The following is an 18211-nucleotide window of genomic DNA, read 5'->3' on the forward strand; positions in this document are numbered from 1 at the left end:
TCTTTCAGTTTCCTTCAGCTTGATGCTTGGGTTTTGTGAGAGTCAGTGAGTTTAGGTAATAATAAACAAGAACATAAGAGTCCTGATTTGGCCTCAGGGTCTCAGGATGCTTGCTGCACACACACCACTAAGAGGAGGCACCGTGCAATAGAGCAGAGGGTGGCTGCGTGTGACTGTGTCAGCTTTACCAGGTAGTGCAAGTTGTGTCACAAATTCCATGACAGTGGGATCGTGGCCAGCAGGTAAATGCTTTTAAGGCCTAAGTCTTGGCCCCATCGTGATAGTGGACATCTTCCCACCGAGCCTAGTGAGCTATAGTTACATTCTTTTAAAGTGTACCGTGGCTAATACATGATCATAGCTGCAAAATTCAGACCTTACATAGTTTTTGGTTTGGGGTAAGTGATGTTAGAACATCTACAGTAGCATGAAAACCCCTCCTACTCAATTTAAATTTAACTTTGTCTAAAATTAGAATGTAATCCTAATATCGAATGCCTACAAAATTGCTGTAATCGCTGAAGTACAGTGCCTGAAAATGCCCTCTAGGCCACTTCAGCAGCTGTTTTTCTGCAGCAGTATGTGCGATATGTCATGTAAAGAAAAATAATGAAGGAGCACTCCAGCATTTTTTTTAGTTGTCGAAAAAGTAGCTCTGTCCTTCTGGTATTTACTAGTGCAAGAGGAGTCTTTGGATAGCCTTTATTGTCTTAGAAATATTTATTCTTCATAAAACCCTTTACATCTTGGTTTTCTGAATGATACTGTTTTCCCTCATGCTACAAAACATTCAAGGCCTTTCAAGTTGCAACAAAATTCAGGTCTCCAAGTCTGGTATTTTAAATATGTGCTGATAACAAATAAACACATAACACATGTAGATCCTAGATTCAAGATGCACTGTTATAGCAAATTACCCTCCTTTGTAAATTTGGGTCACATTCTCCTGCCAAAAAAAAAAAAAAAGTGCCTGAAGAATTAAGTTGCAAAGATCAGTAGAGTGGAATTTCAGTGGCAGTCTTGGAGAATCAAGCTCATAATGTCTACTGGAGCAGACAGGCAAGTCAGAGTCACGTGGAGTCCTCTGCCAGGAGTGGTGTTTACATCTTCTGTCTAGAAGTGCAGAGGAGGGAAGTACACGCCCCTAGGATGCTCCTCACTTCAGAATGAGTTCCCATGTAGTGTGTGTATGTGCACGCTTGCACACTTACGTGCATGCTGTTCAATGTCTCTTGCAGTGTGATGGACACTGGGATAACAGGATCCAGATCACAGTCAGATGATGTGCCCGTGACTTTCAGTCACAAATTGGCTTGAGTAAAATAGATCCTAAGAGTGGAGGTGTTGCCAGTGATCCTACTTAGGTGGTCCTGTATATCCAGCAGCAATAAGCACCAGATAACTCGGGAAACCTTGAGAAAGTACATCCAGCTGATGGTGGATGCTCTTTAATCTATAGCTTAGATCCTGATATGGAAGGTTTAGATCCCCTGCTAATTAAAAATAAATCAATGTTAACATAATGCATAGGCATACTTCAATGTTTTACTAACCCATAAGTAGTATGATTCAGTAATAGTTTATGGCCATGAATTCAATCAGTCAGGTAACATGAAAAAGTTCCCTTTTACCTAACTTAGAATTTATTACCCATGTGCTTTATTGGATGTCTCCTTGCCCTTGTATTATGAGAAAGGATGACCCAGATCATCTTATTTCCCCCTTTTTTCTGTACCTCTATTAACTTCTGGAAGCTACACAGTTCTGGATATTTTCCTCATCTTTTCATCCAGAAAACTCTCTGTACCATTTATTATTTATTATGTAGCTAAATAAAAATAGATGTTCCTAATCTTTTAATATAAAACTATATCCCAGTGAAATGCCCTATCCTTCACTAAAGAGGTCACCAATTAACAAAATGTCATAGAAGACGACTTGATGAAACATGGCAAGATAACATAAAGTCAATAATGTTGGTTGCTTTGTTGTCTCTGCTTCAAAATAAGCCAGTGAGTCAAATTTTCTCCCTCTTTGCACCTGTGGGACTGGTAATTGCACAGAATCCAACCCAGCTGGGGAAACCTGGAGCTGCCCATTGCATGTGTATTTGTGGCATTAAATGATCAGAGGACAGAATATTTAGGAAATGCAGTCATTAAATTAGGACAGGTATGGGAGAATTCAGCAGACCCTCGTGCTTCTTATTTTGCACTTCACCTGTTAGTAATAGAGCAGAGTGTTGAGGAACAGGATCGAAGGAACAAGGCTGCGATAGTTTCAGATTTAACCGCTGACCTTTAATCTGTTAGTACTGGTGCAGCAGCGTACCTGTCTTCTCCATGAGTCTAATGCTTATTTATGTATTTGAGAAAGTTACCCTGCTCCACACTTTCTCATTTTTCAAACAGAGGAGTAAAATAGTCACGTTTCACCTGCCTTATGTGTGTTTTAAACAGCGGACCTCTGCAACAATATAGGGTTGTATTACATTAAATATGTACAGCTGCTGCGTTTCAGGGAGCTGATAGGACTTTGTGGTCACTTGGTTTAAGGCTTGAATTTCCTAATGGATCATGCTGAGCAGTCTTCCCTTTCTCCCTCAGATGAGAAGTGCTGCAATAAGCACTTGCTTAAAACAATCAGGCTGTTTAAACAGTAAAAATTAAGTCGTTGCTGATGTCTTGAAACGCCACTAAGTAACGCTGCAAATTCCACACCCCTGAATGCCAATCGCTGTGCTCAGAATTAGGATTTTTGTCGCCACCTTAATAACGAAATCCTCTCCCATAGGCAGGGCAAGTGCACACCCCCAGAGATTCCCAGCTGGGAGGTGTGCATCCGTCCCTCCGTCCCTCCGTGCCACTCGAGCTCCAGGCACCGTCTGGGTGCGTAGTCAGGGCTGATGGGGAGCTTCGTGGCCCAGGCTGGGAGCTTCTAAGGAGAAAGACTTGCACAATTGGAAGTTGCTTTTCTCGTAAGAAATGCAAATTTTGCCCCGAGTATCCTGCAGTCGTGACCATTTAAAATTAGCCGTATTAGCAACCATGCCTCGCAAGAAGGGAAATATATGTATTTTGCGGTTATAATGGCTCTCCCCACAGACTGTAATTTTATCTAAATTACTAGAAATAAATGAAGAAAAAATTGATTTTTCTTACCCCTTTAGGCAGAGAGTGAATTGTTTAGACTATACTGATTTAGAAGAAACTTCCAAGTACCACCTTCCCCCCCCCAACAAAAATAATCAAAATCTAAATTCTTATTTCTGTTTGGTCTGGCATGCATAGTCAAATATAGATACTGAACTAGTGCATAATGATAACCTGTTGTGCATAATAATACCAATTAAAAGAAAGAGTTGCGGGAGAGGAGCATTTCGTACCAATGTTTGTAATTGAACAGATTTAAGACTGGGAGCTGTTCTGACGCTCTCTTCCTAAGAGATTTAGGTTTATAGGCCAACTAATATAAAGTTAAGCACCAAAGAGGCACATAAGGGCAAAAAGCATTAGACCACCAAGTTTCAGAGTATTAAATTTAAAGGGAACTATTGGATTCATAATTGGATCCAGTGAGTTTGAAGCCTGAAAAGATTAATTTTGAAATTAAGTTTATTGAATCAATGGGTCAGAAAACAAATTTATTATGACCAAATGGCCAAACCTAGCACAAGGACTGAATTCGTAGAGGTTATAGGCTCTGTTCACAGGTACAATAAAGAATAATTTACTTGATTTGACTAAGATCTCGGAGAAGAAGTGGCTGTGGGGTTGTCAGCCAGTATTTCATATTTGACCTTGTCCCTGCTTTGCGCTGCCTTACCATCAGGAAAAAAAGGTGATAAACGTTTGTGCTTACAGCGCAATCAAGTTTCATTTATACAAACAAACAGAAAGGCGTATATCAAAGAGGGAAAGCAAATTGCTATTTAGCAGCACGAAAACATAAATGGTGAGGGGTCTGTTCCCCCTGTATGGGACAGGGATTCGTGGCACCCAGCGTGGGTCGGCAGCGAGCAGGGGAGAAGCTACCTCCCCTGCCCGCCGAGCAGGCTTGGATGCAGGCTTGGGAAAGGTGTCCTTCCTGCAGACCATCTGCCGAGGCAGCGTCTGGCTTTGCCCGAAGTGGCAAGAGGTGTTCCCATTGCAGGGGCGGAATGAAATCCCGGGCAGGGTGTGCTTCACGCTCTCCTGTCCCATCGGTGTGGCAAGGGTGAAGGTGAGCAACCAAATGGGGCTGTAGGGGGTCACAGGCGTTTCTTTAGTCCTCTGTTCCTTATGTTTTCAATTTATATTTCAAGACAATAAACTGCACACAGCATCGTAAAGCCTTAGTACTCTTGCCTGAATAAGTTTTTCGTTAATTAATATATAACAACATGTGATTAGTATGGATATGAATATACAAACACATACTGAAAACTGGGAGTAAACAGAAGCTATCATTCCCCGAAATTAATACTGAGGATTGTCAGAGAAAGTTCTCTTGATTTCAAGCTTAATTATGCAGGCTAACAGCGAATAAGAAATATTTAACAATCTCCCTGCTATGTCAGTGAGTAATGGCAAAAAATGTTACTCTCGTCTCTTTCTTAGGCACCTGCAAAATTTAATTTGTAAAATGATGATCATTCACGAAAATTTTGAAAATCGCTTAAAGCAACTTGATTCGAATAATGCCCCTGACAAAAAAAAAAAAAAGAAAAGCTTAGCTGTTACATCTTCCTTTAGACTCCTTTTCCATAATAAGCATTGAAACACATGGGGCTCTGAATAGAAAACCCATTTCTCCTGGAGATTTAACTTGCATTAATTAGGTGTTCAGAAAGGTCAGTGCAGAGCAGGTGTCCTACCTGGTTTGCATGCAAGTGTCTTTTGGTTTTACAGAGCAGCAGAGGAAGGAAACTGTAATGAAGAGTTGACAAAGTTGCTCGTTCTGATGTGGGTTTACGTAGGGTGTATGCGCGTGGCTTTACGTGTGCTCGTGTCTGGATGTGCACGCATGCAGGTGCGAATATGCATATCTGCCACAGAAGCCAATTAATAAGGTTTCTTGCTCAGGCTTGAAGGTGGAAGGGGAAAAGGATGACAAGCATCTCCATAGCTGTGATTGCTATGTTAAGATACAAATGAGTGCTGATGAGTGAATGTAGATGAGACGCTGAGTCTGCAGAGGAAATAGTTTAAGCGTGGGGCACGGTTGCAAACTTCTTTGAGGAACTATCTGGGAAAGGGGGGGAAGGAAAACATCCTCCCTCAGAGGATGTTGTTAAAGTATGCGAAGGGTAGAAGGCCACAGACGGCGACCCAAAAATCTGGAGCAGACACTGAGATAAACAGCAAATCCCGAGCCATGAAAGAGATGGGTGGCGTTAGTCAGAAGGAAAAGTGTGCAGCATTCTCCAGCTGTTATCAGCTGGCCTTTTTGCTTACTGGATACTGAAACCAGAAGGCTCGTAAAATTCCTTCCCTAAACCAGAGGAAGGTTTTTCCGTGGTTCGAAGAGGCGAGGAAGTTCCAAATTAACCTGCAGAGAACATCAGTCAGCGTATCTCACTGCTCACCCACACCAAAGCAAAATGTATTAACACTGCTAACGATGAAATGCATCAGCACCTGACTGATGCCACCAATGCCTTAATGAAGGGATCTGGCAAACCAGCATGCTTGTCAGTTTGCAAACTCGATGGACATTTTACTGTCCATCTGCTGCCATTTAATACTGTAAATTTGAATCAAATTCCCATTGTATGAATTGCTAGCAGGTATCCAATACAATTAAAAGGCGTGTTCACTTTTAATTTTAACCACCATGTCACATTACATCAGTCGTGTCGCATGCTGGCTACTTGGGCTGTATCGAGATGAATGTGCTAATTAGGACCCGAGAACCTGCTGCCTCTTGGACAGCAGGCGTTTGATTCGAATGAATCGACCAGCTTACGCGAGGTGTCCTCGCATCAGTTCTGGACAGCTCCAGTGATTGCATCTCTCCTTGGTGCCAGAAGCAGGCTCTGTTTACGTGCAGATGTTACAATAAAATACCACTAATTGCATTAGGACTTGACTAGAAATGCTTTTAAGGTTTTCGTACACCGGGTGTACGCAGTTTAGACTAATGGCGTGGGTTTAAATAGGGAGATGTTGTGGCACATTGATACTGGAGATGTGAAAGGAGTTTCTCTCTACCAGATATGTCCTCAGAGTGACTGAGGAAGAAAGATTGCTGGTAGCTATTTTTCTGGAGATTACTAAAGTGTTTTACTGAAGTCTTAAATCACTTAGATGAATTTTTGGAAGGGAAAGAGAGATGCTAGGGGAAAAACAGACATTTTGCTTTGTTAAAAAGTTTGGCAAGGTAGGCTTCATGATTTGTGTCCAGAACATTTTTATATCACCAGGGGGTTTTTGATTAAAGCGTTCAGATGCATAACAATGATGCATTCAGAAAATGAGCGGATACAATACACTTGGGTTCTTACTTTACCTCTGAATCCCTTTGGCTCCGATGTACGTGAGCTAGACAGTCATGCAATAAAATACCACTCTCCCCTGCACTCCAGTCCACATTGCGTTAGATTAGCCCAAGCTGCCTTGACCCCATATAAATTTCTGCACCTTCCAGCTTTGTTTCCACACGATCCATACAGAATGAGCATCGAAAACGGTGCTTATTCTGATGAAAACTTAGGGTAGATCTCCAAAGTGAATCTAATTTGCACAGATTATATTTGATGCCACTTTTCCCTTTTGCTGATGAACACATCAATCATTAATACTAATAAGAGCTGGGCAAATAATGAAATGCATGTTAAATAATGTGTTTGTTCAAAAATATCATGACATTTGAATAAATTATTGGCTTAATGCATCTGTTCACTTCCCAGTCAGCTCATTAACTTAGGGAAATATTGAAAAAGTAGCTTGAGTATTTTTTCACTCTCTATATATTTTTATTTAAAAAGCAAAATTAAGCAAATATGGTTTTCCAAAAATATGTTTGGATTAGGAATGCTGTTGTGAATGACACCCCGTTGATCACACTCCCGAAAAGATGCTTGGAGTATTACAATTAACCACATAGTTTAACTAGGTGCAATTCTGTTATTTCTGGTCCTTTCTTAGGAGCACCTGTCGCTGTTGCAATTCTCTCCAGCATTAGTTAGTGGCTGAGTAATTTGTGCAGGTGAGGTGGCAGTCCAGGGGAACGGTGACGTGTTGTAAGCTGCTGGTCTGTATTTAGTTACTCTCTCGCTCTTCTGAAGCGGTGACTTCCCTCTCCATCACGCACAGAAATCTTGGGTCAAATTCAAGGATGAAACTGTGGCAGACCAAAGGAATAAATCACACTGCATGTCTTTTGTCCCCTTCTAGGTAGGAAAGTTTCATCCCTTTAGCTTTGTTTGCAAACACTTACTGGTTTATGGGAAGATGGAAGAAGCCCGTACACATGTTAACCTTGAATTTGGCCTCATGAATCTCCATGAGGCTAGGAGAGACCAAATGGATATGATTTAGAAGCTGCCGGAAGAACAGGAAAATCTACTACCGGGAATTGTTAGTTAAAGTTAGCTTCTTGCTGTATATCAAGTAGTGCTTGATGTGCAAGTGTTAAACTTGCTGGAGGAGCTTGGTGGTTTTTGTAGGGCAGAAGTCTGAAAATGTCAAATATCTTTCCTGTAGAAAATCATTTCTGCAATAGTAAAAGACTGTTTGCTGGCCAGCTAAGTGCAATTACAGGCTGCTCTCTGTCAAAAACCCAAGCATTTATAACTCACCCATTTGAATTTAAATTGGGCTGAAAGTAAACATATGTTGCAAGTTGCCAGCCTGGATGCAATTTTGTAGCTCGAGTAAATGTACTCATCTGTTTAATAATTTTTAGAAGCAGTCATAAAGTATCTGCTGGTTTTGGGGGTGGGAGGGTTTTGTGCCTGTATGCGGCTTCAGATGGTTTTGGTTTATTTCATCTCCCGCCTAAGGAGCCGGCGGCCAGGCTCTGCCTTCGTTGCACATAGGGGTGCTTGGGTCGGCGGTGCTGGTGGAGCTGCTCGGGTGGTGGCCAGGTTTTGGAGTGTCCTGGGCAGGTGGGGACGTGGGGACGTGGCTCCATCTCCACCCGTTGGCTTGGAAAGCAGAGCAGAGAGGCCCTCTGGCTCTTAGCTGTGCTTTGCATGAGGAAGGAACTTCGGTGTAGTGTAACAGCCCCGTGCAGCTTCACTTGGGAGAACATGGGACCATCGAGGGGCTCAGCTCCCCCCATTAGCAGTGGCCTAATACAGGACTTTTCCCCGTAGCACACAGATACAGCTGCTGTGTGTCCCATACGCCTGTGGCCCTTCCCTCCCCTGAAATTCAGACTGCCAAGTCAAACGTGAAACCCATAAAGTTATGAATCAAACAACAACACAGCCTCAATTAACCTTATTATTTTCAATTTAGCCTCCACGCTTTCATTGTTGTGCTGCACAGCACTACCAGACCAGGTGGACGAGAACTCCTGGAACTACGTACCATCAAACATTTGGGTGGGAAGGGACCTTACAGGCCATCCAGTCCATCCCCTCTGCCACGGGCAGGGACATCTCTCACCGGATCAGGTTGCTCAAAGCCCTGTCCAGCCTGACTTTGAAAGCTTCCAGTGATAAGTCTGATATAAGTATTAATTAATATAAGTATTAAAAGATTAATTTAGGGATTTAAAAAGAAAAATGGCATTTAGATGTTTATGAGGAGATGGGTTTGAATAATTTCATGGCCTGGTGGGAATGGTCAGCTTCAACTGGCTGTTGTCAGTTGGTTGATTTTTATGTCTCCATTTGTAGGAGCAATGTACGAGTATCAGTGTTTTGGTAATGCAACTCGTACTGAGTTTTGTCCAATGGATAGGCATTAAAACAACAGGTGAGTACACTCCTAGCTTCTGTACCACCGTACGGTAACTTCATCGTGAGGAAAGGAAGGAAGAGGAACTCTGAAGGAGAAGGCCCTGAAATAATGAGGAAAAGGGTTAACCAAGAGAAAGTTTTAAAGAAGGAAAAAGAAGCATTGAATCACTCTGGAGGCTATTTAAGAACACCATATTAGATGCACAGATGGTACATATACCTCTGAGCAAGGAAAAAGTAGAAAGGGGAGAGTAAATCTGGCGTAGTTCTGTGAAGAAGTGCATAAGCTTAAAGGGACACTGTCAACTGAAAAATCACACTTCGACTGGAAAATTTGTTACCTACTACTGTTGCAAACAACACCTATGATTACTGTAGCTGAGAGATGTGACAAAAAAACTCGCTCTGCTTTTTGGTGGGCTTACGTTGGGCTTGGTCCAAATTGCATCGGCGTCAGTGGGTGACTTCCCATTGATTTTCCTGAGCTTTGGATCAGGCCCTGTGCATATTTGACTGCACATTGTGTACAGGCCGTTTCAGTATTTTGCATGCGGTCTGCTTTCGCATTGTTTCTGTGGTTTTTCACACAGCAAGAGAGGAAAAAACATTTTTTTCCAAATTGGAAGCGTGGTGGTTAAACTATGGAAACGCCAGTGGGGTCCCAGGCACACTTGCACCAGAAATACCAAGTGTGTGACTTTTTTAAGACAAAGCTCCTCCTTCAAAAAATCTAAAGACACGATCAGATCAGTTATAACAAAAGGTCAGTTATAACAGGGAAATTAAAGGAAAGACATATATACACATCTCTGTAGATGGTGTAGAAAAAATATCTCTATTAAAATAAAACAAACATCCCCTTTTAAGTCCCCAGCTCCCGTAGGCCACCCAGCAGTGACTCCGGCCCCTTCTGAAAGAGCAGAACAGCAGAAAAGTTAAATTAATTTTCTGTGTCCACCTTCCCCACAGAGGATGATGGGGAAATTCCTGTTCCAAGGACACTTCACAGGAAATCAGAGTGTGGCCTTATAACAGAAATTGATGTCTCTTAGGAGGAAGTTACGGAGCAACTTCAGCAACTCGAGTGCAGTAAATCACCAGGACCAGATGGTACTCATCTGAGTGTTCCTAAGGAAATAAAAGTGTGAAGCAGCAGAGATATTGACAAGGATCTGCAATATATCATTAAAACCAGCAACTGTTCCTGAAAATTTGGAAGTCATTTGTCTGGTGTTAGAAAGGAAGAAAGAAAGGAAGGAAGGAAGGAAGAAAGAAAGAAAGAAAGAAAAAAAAGAAAGAGATAAGAAGGTTGCTTTCTTCCTGAGCATTGGAAATGAAGTCAAGAGTTCCTAAATAATTTTAATTTTAGTGGTGGAAAGGCAGAATAAGGTAACTTTCAGCTAGACATGACCTGGCAGGTTGGAACCCTGTAAAGAACATTGTCTGTTGTAAGTAGACAAAGATATTTAGGTGAACATAGCTTATTTGGCCTCCGGATCACGTTTGCTGGATAAGGTTGTTTATTTCTGATGCATTATTTGATGTCTGTGGGTATCTTGATGCGAGCAATGAATGCGTTTTGGCACAGCAGCATACCTCGGTCCACATTTCCATACGAGGTTGGACATTTCAACACGAGGCTGGTTGCATTCCGCAGGACCTGAGAGTAGTGCCAATGCAAAAATTACTTTCTACTGCTGAGGAACGCTTTTATATGTGTGACAAAAGTTTTTAATTCACTTTGCTACAGAAAAATTAATCTTTTCTAGAAAAAAAAAAAAGTTGAATTTTTTAACAAAATGCAGATACTTCAACACGAAAAAAACACTTAACCAAATCCCCGCTGCCTGCAGTTAAACCATATGGACTAGAAATAACATGGGCATACAGAGGTTTTGCCAAACAAACACGGCTAGTATGTACACACATGCACCCTAATTAGCCGAGGGAGGGAAATTAGAAGTTCTAATGGATTTGGAATTTAGTAAAGCACTTGAAATAGCATCTCATGAAATCTTACCCTCAGATTAATTCAAATTGCTTTGGATGTGAATGCTGTCAAGCGGCCTGTAAACAGGCTCAAGGAATACAGCAAAGGGTGGTGATAAAGAGCAGCGTATCAGGTTGTGTGGATAGAGAGGTACCGCGGGGACGTGCGTTAGGTTGGTCTTGTTTCATGTTTCATTAATGATCTCCAGGACAGAACGAGCAGCGTGCTCGCTAGCTCTGCAGACGGTACTGAGCTAGGAGGAGTTGCAGATACCAAAATAATTCTCTGGAGGAATTAGAAATAATGAAAAAAAGCAACTAAATTGCTTTTGCTTTGACAAAAGCAAGTTAATATATCTAGGGAAAAGCCCTGAAAGAAATACTTGGTGGAATGAGTAAAGCTGGACAACAGGCTGAAGCTGAGGCTAATTAAAGGTAATAAATTGGACCGTGCAGATGTAGTGGTAGTTAAGCGGCCATGGCCAGGGTCAGCAGTGTTAGGGCTGTAGAGGCTAGCCACGTGGCTGGGACACGTGGTTGGAGCAAGGAGCAGCGAGACTTGGAGGCAGCGTGGATGGGCAGGGCTAAGGAATGTGCGGTCCAAGGTGATTTAGGGAACGGGAGGGTGCTAAGCCTGCAGAGAAGGAGGAGAAGGCTGGGAAGAACTTCATCCATTGCAATTTCAGTGTATAATAATTTGATGTGTGAGTACGTGCAACTGTGGCCCGAAATCAGTGGCTTTGCTGGGGATGGGATGGCGTGAGCAAACCCCAGCAAGCACAATGACTGGTGCCGGCGGAGAGAAGGGATGCTTTGTCTTTGGTGTGCTTTCCGTCTCCTGCTTCTGCAAAAACTAAAGGGCGACACTCACGTTCAGTAGGCAGTATTAATTCCTAAAATGATAGTACCAGTTTTTAGACTTAACTAGGGCTTACATTAAATAGTTGCATAGTTTTGATAAAACCGATGATTATTAGCAAAATACATAGCTAGGCCAGGAAAGACAGGAACAAAAACCAAACCTCATCCACCAGAGATATTGCCTGCCAGGCCAAGCCTCAGATGCATCCTATAACTGCAAAAATTATAGGATATTTTTCGCTCCTTCCTTCAGGTGTTGGTTGCTGTCAGGCGCAATTTGCTAGGCTGGGTGGATGAATGGTCTGAGCAGTATGCTGAGACCCCATCCTCCGAGCAGAGTGCTTGCGCTGGTGGTGTAGTGAGCTCGAGGGACTTGGTGCCATCGCTCTATTAATATCGCTGGAGCTACATATATCAGTTGCGATTTTGGCCCAGGAACTGTAATAGCTCCATGTACCTTTTACTTGATCTGGAGAATCTGTGGATTTGCTGTAGTGTCACTGGAAATTTTTTTATTATTCTTGTTAACATGAAAATATTTGGTCTCACTTGCACTCATCCTCAAATCTCTCATTAAAATTGGTAATGCAGTTATCTGTGTCACCGCACTGTTCTTTTGAGATATTCTGAACATTCCCGTATTTCTTTATATTTACTATTGATGCAAATATAGAAAGTACGGGAGACTTTTTATAAACAGATCAAAGCAGCATGTGAGGTTGTGTTCAGTCTTTCACAGTAAGGGCTATTTTTAGAGGGGTCGTGTAGAACTGACTTTAATTCACTGTATCTGTACATTTCAGTGTAAAATGTAATGTGCAGATACCTTTGTTATGTTAAGCTTTTCCAAAGAACACAACTAGAGATATTAGAACACGTTGCACAGTTTGTAAGGTGCTTCCTAAAACTGATTTCCTAAAGGCAGCTAATTACAATGGTAGATCGAATGGGATTATTTTGAGCTTTTTATTTCTTCAGCCTCGAACTTAGGTTTGAATATCTCAGTACAAATTGCAGAACAGAATATGCAGTGAGGCAATGATCACCAGAGTCAAAACAAAGGAGGTACTTTGGGTGTGCTGATGTCAGGGGCAATGATTCCACTGATGCCAGCGGGGTGATAATTGAATGCAAAGATACAAGGCACTGGTGATGTTTTAACAGGAAAAATGAGGAATTAGGTATTTCTCTGTGTGCATCATGGTCTACAACTAGCACTATTTGCTGATAAAGCTGGGTAAGATACTTTAAATTTAACCTAATTTATATTAAATAAAATAAAGCCCAGGTGTGCCACACTTACTCAGGCTGGATAGCTCTTCATTCTCCAGTAGCCCAAGGCAGTGAGGTAATGTGCATTTTCCTCCTTCACCATTCTGCCTTATCCTTCCCCTTGCTATATTAAATTGAACCTTCTTAGCCTTTAGAATGCAGCTGCCAAACTTTTAACCTCCCTCTGGCTGTGTCTTGCTGTATTTCCTAACCTATTTCTGCATTTTCACCGGCGAGGTTAGGATAAGGTATGCATTCGCTCTTCCATGTTGTGTTCCGTATTTGCTGCATGTCTTGTATTGTCTTATGGATGTTTTTTATTTATTTTTTTTTCGAAAGGTGCAATTTAGATTCTCTCTCTTTTTTTTTTTTTATGTCTGTATGCTTAACAGGGCTTAAGTTACCACCCCATTAAACAGTCATTTCTTCTGTGTGATTGTGATTGCTGGAATGTAGGCTGCTATTATTAATCATCTTGCCATGTGCACTGTTACATTAATCATGCGAGGAGATGAGAGTGTGTAAGTTTGGATCCAGCAGGATGACAACTTCTTATTCGTGGTGGCACGAAATTCAACTCAAGGACTAAGGGAATGACTTTTTACGAGCCATTTCCATGTTTGCCAATTTTGAGCCCCGCTCTGTGCCACCCTGCAGGGCTCCGTGCTGTTTGTGACCCGTGTGGACGTAGGGATTTCATGAATAAAACATGGGGTGCGGGAGCAGTCAGAACAAGCAGATTTGCGTGTCGTTTTTGCTGGGGTTCAGCAATGGATTTACCCTCGAACACAGCCACAGAGACGATGGTTCTGCTTCCCGGGGCCTCACGCTGTGCACGCAGGAGTGGCTGCAGTCGTGCACGCAGGGCTCTGGAGCTGCTCCCCCTTTGTTCCCACATCGCATGTGCTCTGCTGTGTCCGTGTGCCTTCACGTAGCCCTACAGGAAATCTGCTTTCACGCACAAGGGGAAGAACGTCTAGCGCGTTTTCTGCACATAAGCGTATTCTCTGGGGAAGCGTGCTTGCGGAGGAGCGAGGAGGACAGTACAGCTGTAAGCAGTCTGCTCGGAGATAATCAGAGCCCCAGCAGGAGCACCCTCCGAGCACAGCTGCACAATTCCCTTTGCTCTCTAGAAGGCACTGCACCCTACGTGCAGTTTCCAAGCTACATTTAACACAATTGCCCATCAGCACTTAGGAAGCAGTTACCACAGAAACCCAGCAGAGACCAATTAGTCACATGATTAAATTAATTAAAATAACCCAGGGTATCTGCCATCTTGCTTCTTTCTGCTACACATAGCGCATGACCCAGACAGAGCTGTAATTGGGTGGCATCGTTGTGCCTTTTAATACTAGAATTGTCTTCGTACTGTAGTAGAGGTGGTCTTTGATTTCTCCTTTTCCATTGCCCTGCGTAAATCCCTTCCCAGAGATCCGCGTCGCTCCCTCGCCGCGAAGATGCATTATTCCTTTTCTGTGGATCTGTGCTGTTGCACAAAAACATTCTCCAACCCCCTCAATAAGCCAAGTAGTATCAAATTTACAAAACATCAGATTTAACAACAGCGAGATTTGTTATGTTTGGGATAAGAGGATTTGGAAACATTTTCAATTGCGCAGTTAAGACTTTTGGAGGTCTTTAATGACAGCTCTAACAATACTTGCCAGAGAGAGCTCTGTAGTATGTATTAGCACTTGACCTGAGAATTGTAAAGCACTAAGAAAAGGCGGTTATGTTGTGTCTTCATTTCCCAAGTAATTCTGTTATTACAGTGAGGTGCGTTTAAGTGGAACAAGCTGTTGGTGTTGTAACGCTGCTTCCTGGGAAAGACAGGCAGCCCGGTTGTTTCCTCGGTTGTTTCTAAAACCTAGAAGCGCACAGCCTTATTCTAACGGAGTAAATCACTCCTTTGTCCTTGGTCCTTTGGCTGGCCTGAAAATGGCATCCCCCAGACATCCGTGTCATCTAGGGTTTCCTTCTATTATACCGGTGTCATACTTCTGCATGCACGCAAATCATCTTTACCTGAAGCCTCATAAAACATGGGACGTTGCAATTTCCATCTCGTCAGAGATTTCCTGGTGACTGCTCTGAAGTTACCTTGATCCACGGCACCGATGGGAAAAAAAAAAAAAAAAAGAGTACTATTTCTGGCCACAGAGTAGAGAGCAGCTTGCCTCTCCAAAGCAGATTCCGTACAAACAGACTCGACAAAATAGCATGCATAAATTACATGCCTCTGATGCATTAATTCGTGCCTAACGGAGCAAGTGGCAGCAACGCCACATTTACAATGGACGAGTATAAGATGGAAGAAATAAAGTCTGTGGGTCTTGTGTATAAATAATCAACAGTTATAAAAATTGTGAATATTAGGGAAAAAAGCTAGCAGGCTTTGTGTGTGCTATATCGCTAAAGAACCATACGCAAACACATTTGCTAGGCGTAGCTGGCTCTGAGTAGCCCTTCGGGAAGGACGTGCATGTCTGGCAGTGCTGAGGCACGGATGCACCAACCTGTGATAAGGTCTCATCGTGAAACGAGGCCACCAGGGTGATGGCAGTGCCATAAGAGAGTCTCCACCGAGTCACAGCATGTTTCCTGAGGGGCAGCAAGCCTCGTGCCAGGTATAATGCGGTTCCATGATTTATGGAAATTATCCCCGCTGACCAACAAACATCACCTGCATCCAGGACACACACAAATTACCAGGTGTAAATGAAAGTAGTGCTCCGAGCGTTTCCATTTTCCTCGTGCTTTATTTGTATATTGTCATATGCTCCTGCAGTGTGTGCAATACCTGCTGAAAATAGCCCCTCGTGTAATGTTTGATAACCCTATTTTTGCAGTAAGTGACAATAAGGGCACTGAAAAAGAAATTCTCCATGGGATCACCCAGTTTTACAAAGAAGCGGTCCTATGGCAATTGGCTGAATTATGCTTTTATAAAACTGAAGTAAACTATTGGGAAATCTGGTTTGAAGATTTTAGATGCAGCGGCCACATGCTGTTGTTTCCAGAATTAAAAAATGTCCCATAAATACACTCATAAAAAGGACCACAGGAAGGATGCTTTCTTTTTCATATTTGAAGTACTTCATCAACAAACCTGCCTACTAAGTCCTGAAAGCTTTTCTTCCTTTATAACTCAGAAGAAAAGAGGTTTTTTTCAGACTAGAGAAATGAAAAGGTTTGACTGCTGCTTCTTGTCAGGCTGCATAAAATAAATGTGTCTGAGAGCAAAGGACAGGCCCTTCAGTAAGAGCCAAAGTGATGGCAAAATTTTAGATGGCTGTTTGGAAGTTTTCACTGTAAATAGGAGGGGAAGGGGGTTGCTTTGGTGTGTCCTTGGTATGGGTTTCTGGCTGCGGGTGTCTAGTTTTTTCCAGGGAACAGACGGGCCCCCTTAGCCGAGTTGTGTGAAGAATGGTGACGGAAATAAAGGGTCCCTCGCCCACTCGTCCTGGGTTTTGTAAAGGAGAGAACAGCGACTAAAGCGGGTCAGTACCTGCCCCTGTGCCGTGTCTGCATTGCGGGGAGCTGTGCCACCCTTCCCCAAGGGGTGCTTGGGGTGTTCACAGCAGCACTTGTGCAGTATGGTCACCGAGGTGCTGCCGGGACGGGCACTCCGGCAGCACGCAGATTAGAGGTAGGGATTACAGAGAAAGAGGAGTACTGGGGAGTAAAGAACATAAAGTTTCAATTGTGGAGGTCTCGGGCAGTGGGAAGTTTGCAAAGGACTTCAGCGGGATTCCAGGCTTCCTTTATGAGAAGGTGAATAAATTATATCTGCCCTCCTTGGAATAAAAAAGGGGAGGATATAAAAGGAAACTTGATGAAGTGCAAGCAATTTTAAAATAGCTATTGTGAATAAATGTTATAAACGCGCAGCGTATTACATGCCAGAATAAATGAAAGCAAATCAAGATAGCACAAGAAGTTTGGTGGAATACTTTGTGCTAACCGCAGTGGCAGAAGCAACCTGTAAGGAGCCGTATCGCAGCGGTTTGATTTTTGTTGGTGTTGTGAACACCTCATCAGTCAGGAACGGTGATGGTCTCAGCTTGACGTCCGTGTCTGGGAAAGGCAGGGCACCTCTGGCTCGCTCCTGGTCAGGCTGAAGGCAACAGGGAGCCCAAGCTGAGTGGCAGTAAAGCAGTCGGTATTTGGCTGACGTGATTTTAAACAGTAGGAATGGATAAAACATGTACTTCTGAATCATTTATGTGCGACATTTTTGTGCGGTAGAGGACACGTAGGAGAGTCTTCAGGCCCAAGTAAATAATCTGATGCAATACCTTCAGCACATGAGGAGGAGTGCAGTGCCAATGGGAAGAAACACAGTGCCCTCGCGGAGTCAGGGAGAAGGCAACATAGGTGAGAGAAGGATAATTTGGTGGGGTTCCTTTTTGCAAGAAGCCACTGCTGCCAGTTCACAAAGCTGGGGGACCTACCCAGGATTTGTCCATTCCTAATCTCTCCGCTGCTTTGTATGCCTAAAATGGCTCTAACGTAGAAGTAGTTAGGGCAGAAATAACCTCCTGGAGGCCATCCAGGCATTTCCCTACATTGCAGCAGGATTTGCTTAATTTAATCCTAGTCTATGCTTATGGCAGTATTAGACAAAGGCATATAGTAAATAAATAGCCTGAGAGATCGCAAGGAGGTACTCTCTCTTTTGATATATTTCGAAAGCTTTCTTCCACTCATTCTTGAAGAAGTCCGTATAGTTTATCAGAATAAGTAGAAGCTCACAATTATATTTGTGTACAGTATGAACTGTGTAGGCTATAGAGCTGAATTCTGGTCATTCTCGTCAGTTTATCTCAAGTGATTTTAATAGATTAACTATTTATTTTGGAGCAGCTGTATTCACAAGTGGGTCATTGCTTTAGGCATGGACCTGCTAGTATGAAGAATGTTGCTGGTATTCTTGATTAGAAAGGGTATATGTCTTTCTGCCAAACGTCTAACTCAGAGGGAGGGGAGCATTTCCCAGTGAGTGGGGATAAAAGAAGAGAGGTAGGGGTGATTCCAGATAAGGCAGATGCAGGTCGTTCTGACACTGAGGCAATTCGGGTAGGACCCGGTTTCCAAAACCATATCCTGTATGGCTTGTGTCATCGTTCAGGATTTATGTGAACTGGATGGGAGTCATTTGGCTGTCGCTCGTTTCTCCAAAATTCCTTTGTCCGA

General features: G+C 42.8%; 1 protein-coding gene across 1 annotated transcript in view; it reads left to right on the forward strand.

The window, feature by feature from the left end:
• SOBP (sine oculis binding protein homolog) overlaps positions 1-18211 on the forward strand; it is a 108745-nt gene that overhangs the window by 22680 nt on the left and 67854 nt on the right. The gene's annotated exons all lie outside the window — the stretch shown is intronic.

Source organism: Cygnus atratus, chromosome 3 (genome assembly GCF_013377495.2).
Source record: "Cygnus atratus isolate AKBS03 ecotype Queensland, Australia chromosome 3, CAtr_DNAZoo_HiC_assembly, whole genome shotgun sequence".
Lineage (NCBI taxonomy): Eukaryota > Metazoa > Chordata > Aves > Anseriformes > Anatidae > Cygnus > Cygnus atratus.